Source organism: Rattus norvegicus, chromosome 6, assembly GCF_036323735.1.
Source record: "Rattus norvegicus strain BN/NHsdMcwi chromosome 6, GRCr8, whole genome shotgun sequence".
NCBI classification, from domain to species: Eukaryota; Metazoa; Chordata; class Mammalia; order Rodentia; family Muridae; genus Rattus; species Rattus norvegicus.
Window position 1 is genome coordinate 47,841,424 of NC_086024.1, and position 10,030 is coordinate 47,851,453.

The 10,030-nt window shown below is 44.6% G+C and overlaps 1 long non-coding RNA gene across 1 annotated transcript in view; it reads left to right on the top strand.

The window, feature by feature from the left end:
• LOC102557053 (uncharacterized) overlaps positions 1 to 6,583 on the top strand; it is a 72,612-nt gene extending 66,029 nt beyond the window's left edge. The window contains exon 5 of the long non-coding RNA XR_005505831.2: positions 2,039 to 6,583. This is a non-coding gene — a long non-coding RNA (uncharacterized LOC102557053). The remainder of the gene's footprint in view (positions 1 to 2,038) is intronic.
• The last annotated feature ends 3,447 nt before the right edge of the window (positions 6,584 to 10,030 follow it).

The window sequence follows — 10,030 nt, forward strand, 5'->3', positions numbered from 1 at the left end:
GAAGTGACTATTGCCCTTCAGATCCCTTGTCCAAGTTTTGGCAAAGCAATTCTATAAATGCTGCGAGTGTTAAAGGACTAACCCTGTCCTATTCTCAATTTTAGGAGTACCACTGACAACCTTGACGCCCAGTGTAATGCCAAGAATAAAATACACGCCAGGAATGAGGGTGTAGCTCAGTCGGTAGAGTGCTTGCCTAATGTTCACAGAGCTTTGGGCTCTGTCCTCAGCACCTCAGAGACCAGGCATGGAGCACATACCTGTAATCCCAGCACTCAGGAGACAGAAGCAGGGAGTCTAAAGTTCAAAGTCATCCCTGGCCATCTAGTTAAGTTTGAAGCAAACATGGACTACGTGAGACTACATCTTTCTAAAAAACAAAAACACTAAAGTAAATGTTTTTAGGGGTTAACGTGCATGCCTCTCCCAACGAATACATAAGTTAGATAGGAGAGAAAAACAGACATACAGATGTTCTGAACCTTGGTACCTTAGGGTGTGACCTTAGAGACGGTCTAAGAAGGTCACCCAGGTAAGATGAGGTCATTAGGTTGGGCACTGAGTGACTGAGAGGAATAAAAAGTGAACAACACTGAGGATACTGTATGAGCATGCCATCATAGTCTGACTGGGCGTCTACAGGCATGGCTACCCAACCCAAGATGCCCAGAGAGGAGCCTATGGAAGCTGGAGTCTGGCAGAGTGGACCCTGGCTTCAAGGATGAAGAGTGGCTGCCCAGCACATTGGTACAGACTCCCACCATGGAAAAGGAAACACTTCTCTACACAGTTACAAAGGCCCAAGCAAAAATATACAGTGTATGGTGAGTGTCTGGAGTTTATGGAAGGGAGAATGAGCTTTTTTTTTTTTTTTTTTTTCCCAGAGCTGGGGACCGAACCCAAGGCCTTGCACTTGCTAGGCAAGCGCTCTACCACTGAGCTAAATCCCCAACCTCAAGAATGAGCTTTTCTTATGAGTACCCAGAGCTGTTGCTGGCCTCCAAGATGGTCCTTGGTATATGCTATGTGATTTGGTTTGTTTATTTGTTTCATTTTCACAATGATGGACAGTCAAAACCAAGAGTTTGATTATTGGACGCTCTGACCTCTTACATTAAAAAAAAAAAAAAGATCTTCGTGAGTCTTTGATGGGGGAGAAGAGAAGGAAACAGGTTGCTTGTGTCACCCGGGACTGCATGTGATGCTTGGTCCACCTATAAGAACTCTGAAGGCTCATCTTCTAGAGCTAGCATTCAGTCATCAGAGGAAGTTCGAGTCATCATGCACTTGCGAGGATTTTGTCACGCACGGATTGGTACCTGGCAGGCTCCGTCTTTCCTAGGATTTCTGCCACCAACTGTCACTACATTGTTTTCAATTTGCACATCCCCGTCACTGCCAAGCTTGAAGTACCTCTGTGCAACTTGTAATTACAGAAATGCTCCCATGGCCCCTCCCCAAGTCCCCAGAGGCTAAATTTGCACATGTTGACAAAGTAATTCCTTGATTTTGTTTTCCAACGAGCACTATTGTAAACAGCCAGTCAGTGTCAGAAACAAGCAGTGCTTCCTTCTCCACAGCTTAATTGTTCTCTTCATTTCCAGGTTCTTCATCTTCTATGAAACATGGCGCTCTCCTGTGTCTTGTATGTAAATAGAGTCATGAGAACATTAAGGTTGTTTAAAAGCTCAAGACAAATGACACATGGAGGTTTCTTGGGTTCTCCCTGGGGGTCCTGCTGTTGGTCCCCAGAAAATATAAAATAGGGGATCAAAGACAGAAAGGAGCCATGGGGCATTCTGGAAATGTTGTCAGGGTACCCGGGCACTGAGCTGCTTCTTCCAATGACCATTTCTTGTTGGCACTTTGACCATCTGCCGTGGTTTCCAGCCCTATAGGGGCAACCTTACACATAGCTGATATGGTCTCTTGGTTATAGTGCACCCCAGTGACCAGACATCATGAAGTCAATACCGGTCTAGCTTTTGTTCAAGTCCCAGGCCACCACCTGGCCCCTGACTGTCCTGTGTCTTTTCAGGTCTTTCTCCTGGATGTTTGTCAGTTTTATTCTTCTGACTTCGACCTTCGGCAGGAGCCAGCCAACACGGAAAAGCACACAAAGGATCCACACCATCCTTGGAAACAACAAACCAGAATCTTTCCGCCAGCCTCCTGCTCAGAGAACCCTGGCTCTCACCTTTTTTCCTTGCATAAACCTTCACAACCCTTCTAAGCGGCATTTTCTGTTTCTCAGGGGCTATTTACCTTGGTTTGCTCCATGCTCCCCTGCACCGATTCCAACCAGAGTGGCCACTATTTTCCTACGATTCAGGTTAGGATGCTGCTCAGTTCTTACTTTTCTTGGATTTTGGAAGCATCTAACAGGGTCACTTGAGCAGCTAGTGCTGGTCTGGCACCTGGTAGGCAAAGAGGAGCAGAGGGGGGTAAGGGGTAGTCTGCTCCAGCGGTACTCTGCCAGTGTCAGTTCCATCCTCACCCTCTACCCAACATTCAGCCGCCACCTTTCCCCCTCAGTGGTTGGGTTAGGACTCACACCTACACCATGCACTATCCCTCCATCATCTTAACTCACTTGGTTGTAGGTGGTAGGTGTAGGTGAGAAGGTCTGAAGATGCTTCTCTCGGCAGGCAAGACACATTCCTTCAGGCTGCCTCTTCTGTCTTCTCTGGAGCAGTTAGTGCTCTATCTTCCCTTACATTTTTCTAGCATGTTTAGTGGCTAACACATAGATTAAGCTAGAAGTTGCCATTTTTTTCCTACAAAAGGATAGATCATAGATTTTTTTTCCAGCTTCTGTAGGCCTTGGGGTATCTGTTTCCTCTAGTCAGCTCTGCTGTAGTATGACAGCAGTCATGGTCCCATGTGGGAGTGACTGATGCCATCATTGCAAACCGTAAGGCTGATAGAATCCAGTCTGAGAACAAACCTGTCCATAGAACAAACAAGCTTTGTGCTTTGATAGCTCTCTTTATAAAAAAAAAAGCAGAAAATAAATTCATCATATTATTATTGCTTTTTCTAGGATATCAACGTTGACTGTATGTTTGTCTGACTTCCTCTGGTCCTAGAATGAGCCGGGTTTCTTGTGAATGCAGCTTCAATTTGATGAGCATGTTGACACATCACCTCTAAGGACTGGTGTTCCTTTTCAGTCCTGCTCATAGATTCCTTACATGCCAACGGGGCATGCGACAGTGGCTCTCAGAGCTGCCGACTTGGTATTGGACTGTTCATTTTTAAAGGCTGTTTTCTCTCAGAAGGTGGTTTTTTTTTTTTTTTTTTTTTTTTTTTTTTGATGTCAACATAAATAGCGTTTGACATTTCACAGTAGCGTTAGCAATAACCACCCAGTGGAGGGTGGGCAGGAGAGGCAGCTGGACGTGTGGAGGAGGCCTGGTTTTGTGGGATCCCATGGTTATTACTCTTAGTGGAATAAGGATTGTGGGAGCAATCACCTCATCTTTGGCTCCATTTAGCGTCCAACAGGGAAGATGTGATCGATCACCTCACGGGCCACAGAAGACTCTCCAGCACTGGGGATGACTACAGTGCATTCCCTGGAGGTGGTCTGACAGGAGTGTCTACCACGCGCCAATCTACCTAGTGTGACCCAGTGACCTGCTCTATTGCCGCTCGCTGCCATAGGTGGGCTGTGCCTATGTTCGTCACTGTAAACCAAGGGGAAATCCTGGCAACTCTACCCAGCTCTCTGACAGCGGAAGTAGATAATTTGATCAAAGCAAAGAGGGTCCCAGGTCTGCCTCAGCCGAGGCCCTTTATTTACAGGCAGCTGGCGTCTCGCTCCCACCTCTGGATGAGGCAGAAAAATACCACAATGAACGCACATTTATATGCGTTGCCTGGAGTGTGGAAAATCAGGAGAGAGACTTTCAGAGAGTAAGAACTTACACATTATGCCTCTGCAGTCACTTCAGGCTATTTGGCTAAAACTCCTTCTGTGTATAGGGATATAGGTTGGATTTAACCCCAAAGTAAATCTTTTACATCCAAAATTAAACACCGTGTAGGGCGGAAGAATTTTTTTTTCGGAGATTTTTATACTCTGTAATTTCTTGAAGGAGTTTCATGCCTTATTTTTTTTAGTCACTTCAAAACGTATCGCAAGCTTATGAATTCTACCTTGGATCTCCCATTCCACCATCTGGGACACGAACAGGACTGGAGGAGCCCCAGCGTGACATTTCTGGGTATTTTCTAAGTTGTTTTTTGTTGTTCACTTGGTGAGATATGGAGAGAGCATATGTAGGGTAGTGACTCATCTCCAGGGAAGATTTCTGGGGATGCGATGCCTTCAGTTTGTAGTTTCCCAGTTGTAACCTGCTGAAGCTTTCGCAGAGGAGACCGTCTTTGTTCTGTTTCAGACTTTCAGATGAGTGACCCAAGAGCAGCTTTCTGAGCCCAAGTTCCCCTCTCATTTTGGCTTTGTGTCACTCTCACTGTACCCCCCCCCAATATCCCTGGGCCTTACTCATTAGTATATCACCCCATTCAGGTAGCGGGGGAGCGACAGTCAGCTGAACACAACTCTCAGTTAGCACTGAGGCATTAGGGTGTGTCCAAGTGATTGGATGTTATTAAGTCCGGAAGAACGTGTCAATGAATAGACGGCCACATGTGTCTTAGTGATGGCAAAGGTTAATTCAGGCAGCATAAGCTGTTGATGACAAGGACTAACTTTGTAGGAGATTAAGGCCAGGGATATGTGCTACAGGCTTTGATGTACAGGCATCATTCAGAAACCAGCCTTAATTTACTAAATGGTAAGGGATCCGTGTACCCTTGCTTTAGAGAGTCCATCCTTTATGTTTGGCTTCAAAGCACCAAAGACAGGAAATGTGTTTGAGATGTAGATTTCTTTCACAACAAAATGATAATGTGAGAAGCTTGCACTTCTTCTTAGATTGCAATCGTAAGCATTTATTTTAGACTCATAGCATGGAAAACGGTGAAGTGTGAGAAACTGTCTTGTTTAGTTTAAGACTTTTTACACAGATTTATGTAGAGGTATATGTGCATGTGTGCATGTGTGTATGAGTGTGCACATACATGTGTATATGTGCATGTGTATTTACTTGCCTATGTGGGTGTATGTGTGTGTTAGTGTAGAGAACAACTTGCAGAAGTTGATTTTTTTATTAAGTGGGTTCTAGGAATCGAACGTGGTTGGCAGTATTGACAGCAAGAATCTGCTGGGTCTTCTGAGAGGCCCTGGTTTAACTGCAATCCATTACAATGCTTGTGTTGGTAAAGTTTGTTGTCAACTTGACACAAGCTTGAGTCATCTGTAAAAGGGAGTCTCAGTTGAAGGCTGGCTTGTGCGCAGGTCTATGGAATATTTTCCCCAATTAATGACTGATGTGGGAGGAGTCAGCCTGCTGTGGGCAGTGTCATCCATGGAAGAGTCATGGAGAGAATAAGAAGGCAGGCTGAACAAGCCACAGGGAGCAAGACAATTAGTAGCATCCTCCATGGCCTCTGTGTCAGCTCCTGCTTTGAATCTTTGTCCTGATTTCCCTCCTTAATGGTCTATGACATACAAGTGTAATCCAAATAAACCCTTTTCTCTCTGTGTTGCTTTTGGTCAGAATGTTTTATCACAGTGGTAGAAAGAAAACTAGGACAATGTTCTTTGTCAGAAGTGTTGATGCTACGTGGTTCAAGAAAAGACTCCAGGATGGACGCAAACATACACTGTAATCCTAGTTTCAAAAATCTATCTTCAATGGCAGGCTGAGTCATATGAAGTGGCTATTTTGTACGTTGAAATTATTTGAAATCAGCAATTCTACATGGTTCAAAATGCCAATGGCACAGGCTCAATGGACAAGAGAAACTACATATGAAATATATATGGGTACGCAGATATGTGCATATGTGCATGTGCACACACGTGGGATTGGGTGACACAGAGACTGACACAGAGAGAGAGAGGGGAGGGGAGAAGGAAGGAGGGAGGGAGAGAGAGACTTAGTAAGCATTCTTAATGGTAACTATGGGAATAGGATTTTATCTTTTCCTCATCTCTATCTCTAGAGTGAGTGCTCCTCCCTTTCCCCTTTGAGTGCTGTACAAGTTCAGCCTTTCACAGTGAGGAGGAGCCTGCAGTGAGAGCGCACTTACACGATGATCTCTTAGTCACTTTAAGGACATCGGGGCTCTGGTTTCCAGAGCCCTTTAGAAATACCCAGATTTGGAGAGAAGTGGGCCGGTTTCCTTTCCTTTCTGGCTAAAGTCTACCTTGTGCACACAAGGATGGGGTACAAGTAGGCATCCAAACCTATCTGTGAATGGTTTCCAAACTGAATGCACGGGGGAGAGATAACTAATCGTTGCTTACCGACATTCTGCAATGCTGCCGATTTCCCCTTAGTGAAACCGATAGGCTTGTTCTCCGAAAAGCAGATGGCTGGATTAGATAGCCATAGGACAGGAAGGAGTAAAGAAGGAAAATGAAAAAGCTGCTGGTTTGTTGAGAAGCACCTTCCTAATTCTCCTGAATGGGCACTTAGACTCTTGGGTAAATGCCACACTTTGTATATTGTTAAGGAAATAAATCTAAAAGTTTATTGTATTTGAGTCCATAGATGGTCCAGAATTTCCTAACGCACGTGTATAAGGTTTTATGTATATATGTATGTATGTATGTATGTATGTATGTATGTATGTATATGTGTGTGTGTGTATATCAAAGAACGGAAGCAAGCTGATTGGCTTCAGTTAGCATTTGCCTCATATGGCCATGGAGGGATCTCTTAGCAGTTTGTGATTGGATGCGTATCAATTCACAATGATTGGCAGGGGCTCAACTCTGCACAAGAATGTACTCTTCAGTTAGGCTGCAATTTGCTCATGGACTTAATTAGGTTACAGCTTACTACAGACAGAGGTGGTTTCGGGTCCAATTTTAGTACCCAAGTACCAAACTTTTCAACCTGATATGAATTCCCGAAGGCCTTTTGGGCCCTTTCCTCCACAGGTTTCTGATAAGCATCTTGGCACTCAGGGTAGGTGGCAGTTCTCCACCTGGTCCCCGGATGTGGTTTTGTAGCCTTACAGACTTAAATGTACGGCTGTTGCCGAACACTTCAAGCAACGATCTCCTTGCTTTCCAGTTTGGTAGTGATGTTTAAAATGCTCGGTTTCTCTCTCAATGCCTATTTCCCTTCTGCAGTAGGAGGAGAGAGGAGAACCTCAGCCCTGTGAAGCCCTCAGTTCTCGTTGGGGCAAATGGCTTTTAAAACGTTCCCAAGGGGAGCCATTGATCATCCCGGTTGACAGGATCTGGCCTATTATTTTCATGCTTTGAGCGATGCAGGCTGGCTCCCATGGTTCTCAGCCTCTAAGTAGAGCTGGTGAAATTAACTTGAATGACCTAATTCCCACCTTCCAGTCCACCCCTTCATATGCACTGCGCAAAGGGCAAAACAGAAGGGAAATGGGAAAGATTAACAAGGACTGTGCCAGCCCTTCTAGGAGAAGCCATTGTTTCTCTGCATCTGGGGAGAAAACTACACTATTTGGCAGTGTGGGGGGCCCCCAGGCACCGGCTGGTGCTAATGAGCAATGTGGTTGCTGAGCGGAGCTGTTGCCCTGGACCCGCCCTGTCTACCCTGCTTGACAGGTGCTGAGGGGAGGGGCAGGCCACAGCTGCTGGGGCAGAAATCCCATTATCCTTTGCTGTGCATTGATTCACCCTGTGGGGACATTTCCTCTCTGGCTGTGCTAATTTCCCCGGTCCTGGGAGCACACAGAGTGTGAGGTGAGCGGGGTTGGGCTCAGCCTTGGGTCTGCAGAGGTTTTGTCTGACAGGACACAGGCAACCAGGAAAGGACAAGGTCGGCTTTGCCCCGATATAATTATTTGAGGTACATAGCACATTAAACGACACAATGTACGTTTTGAAAGAGTTGGGGTTTTTTTTTCAATTTTTAATTTTTCTTGGTGTGTTTTGCATTCATAGATGGTAATTCTTATTTTAAAACTCGATGTTTTTTGCACAGAAAAATTCAGGAAGGGATCCAACATTTGGAATCTTGGCTCTCTACAACCATCTTTAAATGTTCACTCTCCTCTAAGCTTACTGTCAGGCCTTCTGGGACACTTTGGGAATTAATATACTGATCCTCTTGCCTGGGATGGTGCACACCGGTTTTCTAGTTTGTGTTGAAAGGCAATAATGGGAGTTGAATTTATTATAGTTAAGATTACTGACCATCGTTTGTCTAGGTGTCTGATGCTAGATGCAAGGAAGGCTCACCACCTTTGTGTGAACCAAACTCCGGACTGCATGATTAAGCAAGCATCTTAAACGTAGTATAAGTTATCTCCCCAGCCTCCTTTTGGGTAAATTTCAAACCATGTTTAAATATCTGACCAATCAGCCCAGTTCTCCAATTGCCGTGATTTCTTTTAGCTTACATGTGTTTGCTTCTGATAGGGGAATTTAGCAGGGATTTACTTCAGAAAGGACACTATTCATAGATTGCTTTTGTTTTCTAGCTGCATTGTGCTGTTTCTGTGTGAGCTCGATCCCCCTCAGCATTGTGTAACCTCCTTCCTGAAGAAATGGGAGGAGAGGCAGCTCTGAGACTTGAGGTGGTATTGAGTTGACTCACTTAGAGTTCTCTGGAGACAATGTATTTAACCATCTGAACCGTTTATTAAATGATTAAACCAGGAAAGGTAGAAGACAAACTGGAGACAAGATGAGGAAGTCAGAGTGTGTGTGCGTGCTTGCGTGTGTGTTCCTATGTGAACCTACCCATACATCTTTGTGTGTGTTTTTATGTGCACACATGCATGCATGTTTGTTAGTGTACATGTGTTCCTATGTGCAAACATGCATGCATGTGTGTGTGTATAAGGGAGAGAGAGAAAGAGAGAAGGAGGAGGAGAGAAAAACAGACAAAGGCAGAGAGATAGAAAGAATACATACGTATATATACACACATATATACACATACATACTCCTATGGAAGTCAATGTTGAGTATCTTTATTTCTCTACATTATTTTATTATTATTGTTATTGTTATTATTATTATTTTGAGATAGGGTCTCTCATTAAACCTAGAACTCACTGAATTTCCTAAACCGGTTGGCCAGCAGGCCCCAGGATCCTGCTGTGTCTTCCTCTTTAGTGCTGGGATTACAGATCACTGTGCCTTGTGTTTTACATGGTGCAATGGATCCAAACATAGGTTCTCAGGCTTGAATGTCAAGTACTTCACTGACTGAGTCAGATGCAAGCCTCCTGTTTTATTTTTATTTCTTTATTTTGAGACAACATCTCATGTATCCCAGGCTGGCCTTGAAATCACTATGTAGCCAAGAGGATGGCTTTGAACTCTGCTGAACCTCCTGCCTTTGCCTTTCTAATGCTGGGGTGAGAGGAATGTGCTACCATATCCAGTATCTCTAGTGCTTGATCGAACCCAGAGCTTTGTGTATGCCTGGCAAGCACTTTTAAACTTATATTTAAATTCTTTTTTGACATTTTAAGGAGAGATGAAATCTACAGATTGAAAGAATATTCTAGGTCCCAGAGCATAACTACTCTAACAAAAGTTACTGGAGACAATTCTATGACAGTTGTCTGGGGTGGCATGTGTGCACATGGCAGTGGTGGTGGGGTGGTCGGGAGAAAAAAACAGGGCATCCCCAGACCTTTGCACAGCTCTCATTGGGAGGCAATGCCAGTTCTTAGAGCAAGAATTGCAACCCACAATATTTACATGCAGTCTAGCTGCTATCCAAGTGCAGACACAGCAGCTCCAAGAACGGAGAGAGCAAGCTCAGCCCTAGAACTTCCAGAAATACAAAGAGAAAACAAAACCAACAAGCCAGGCAAACAAACACAAAACAAAGAAACAAAACCAGTTCTGGAGGGAATAAACGTCAGGCAAGGAGGAATTTGAGGTTCCTTCCATCAAGAGGAAGGGAGAGAAAAGACAAGGGGCCAGGATAGAGGGTAAGAAGAGGGGGATGAG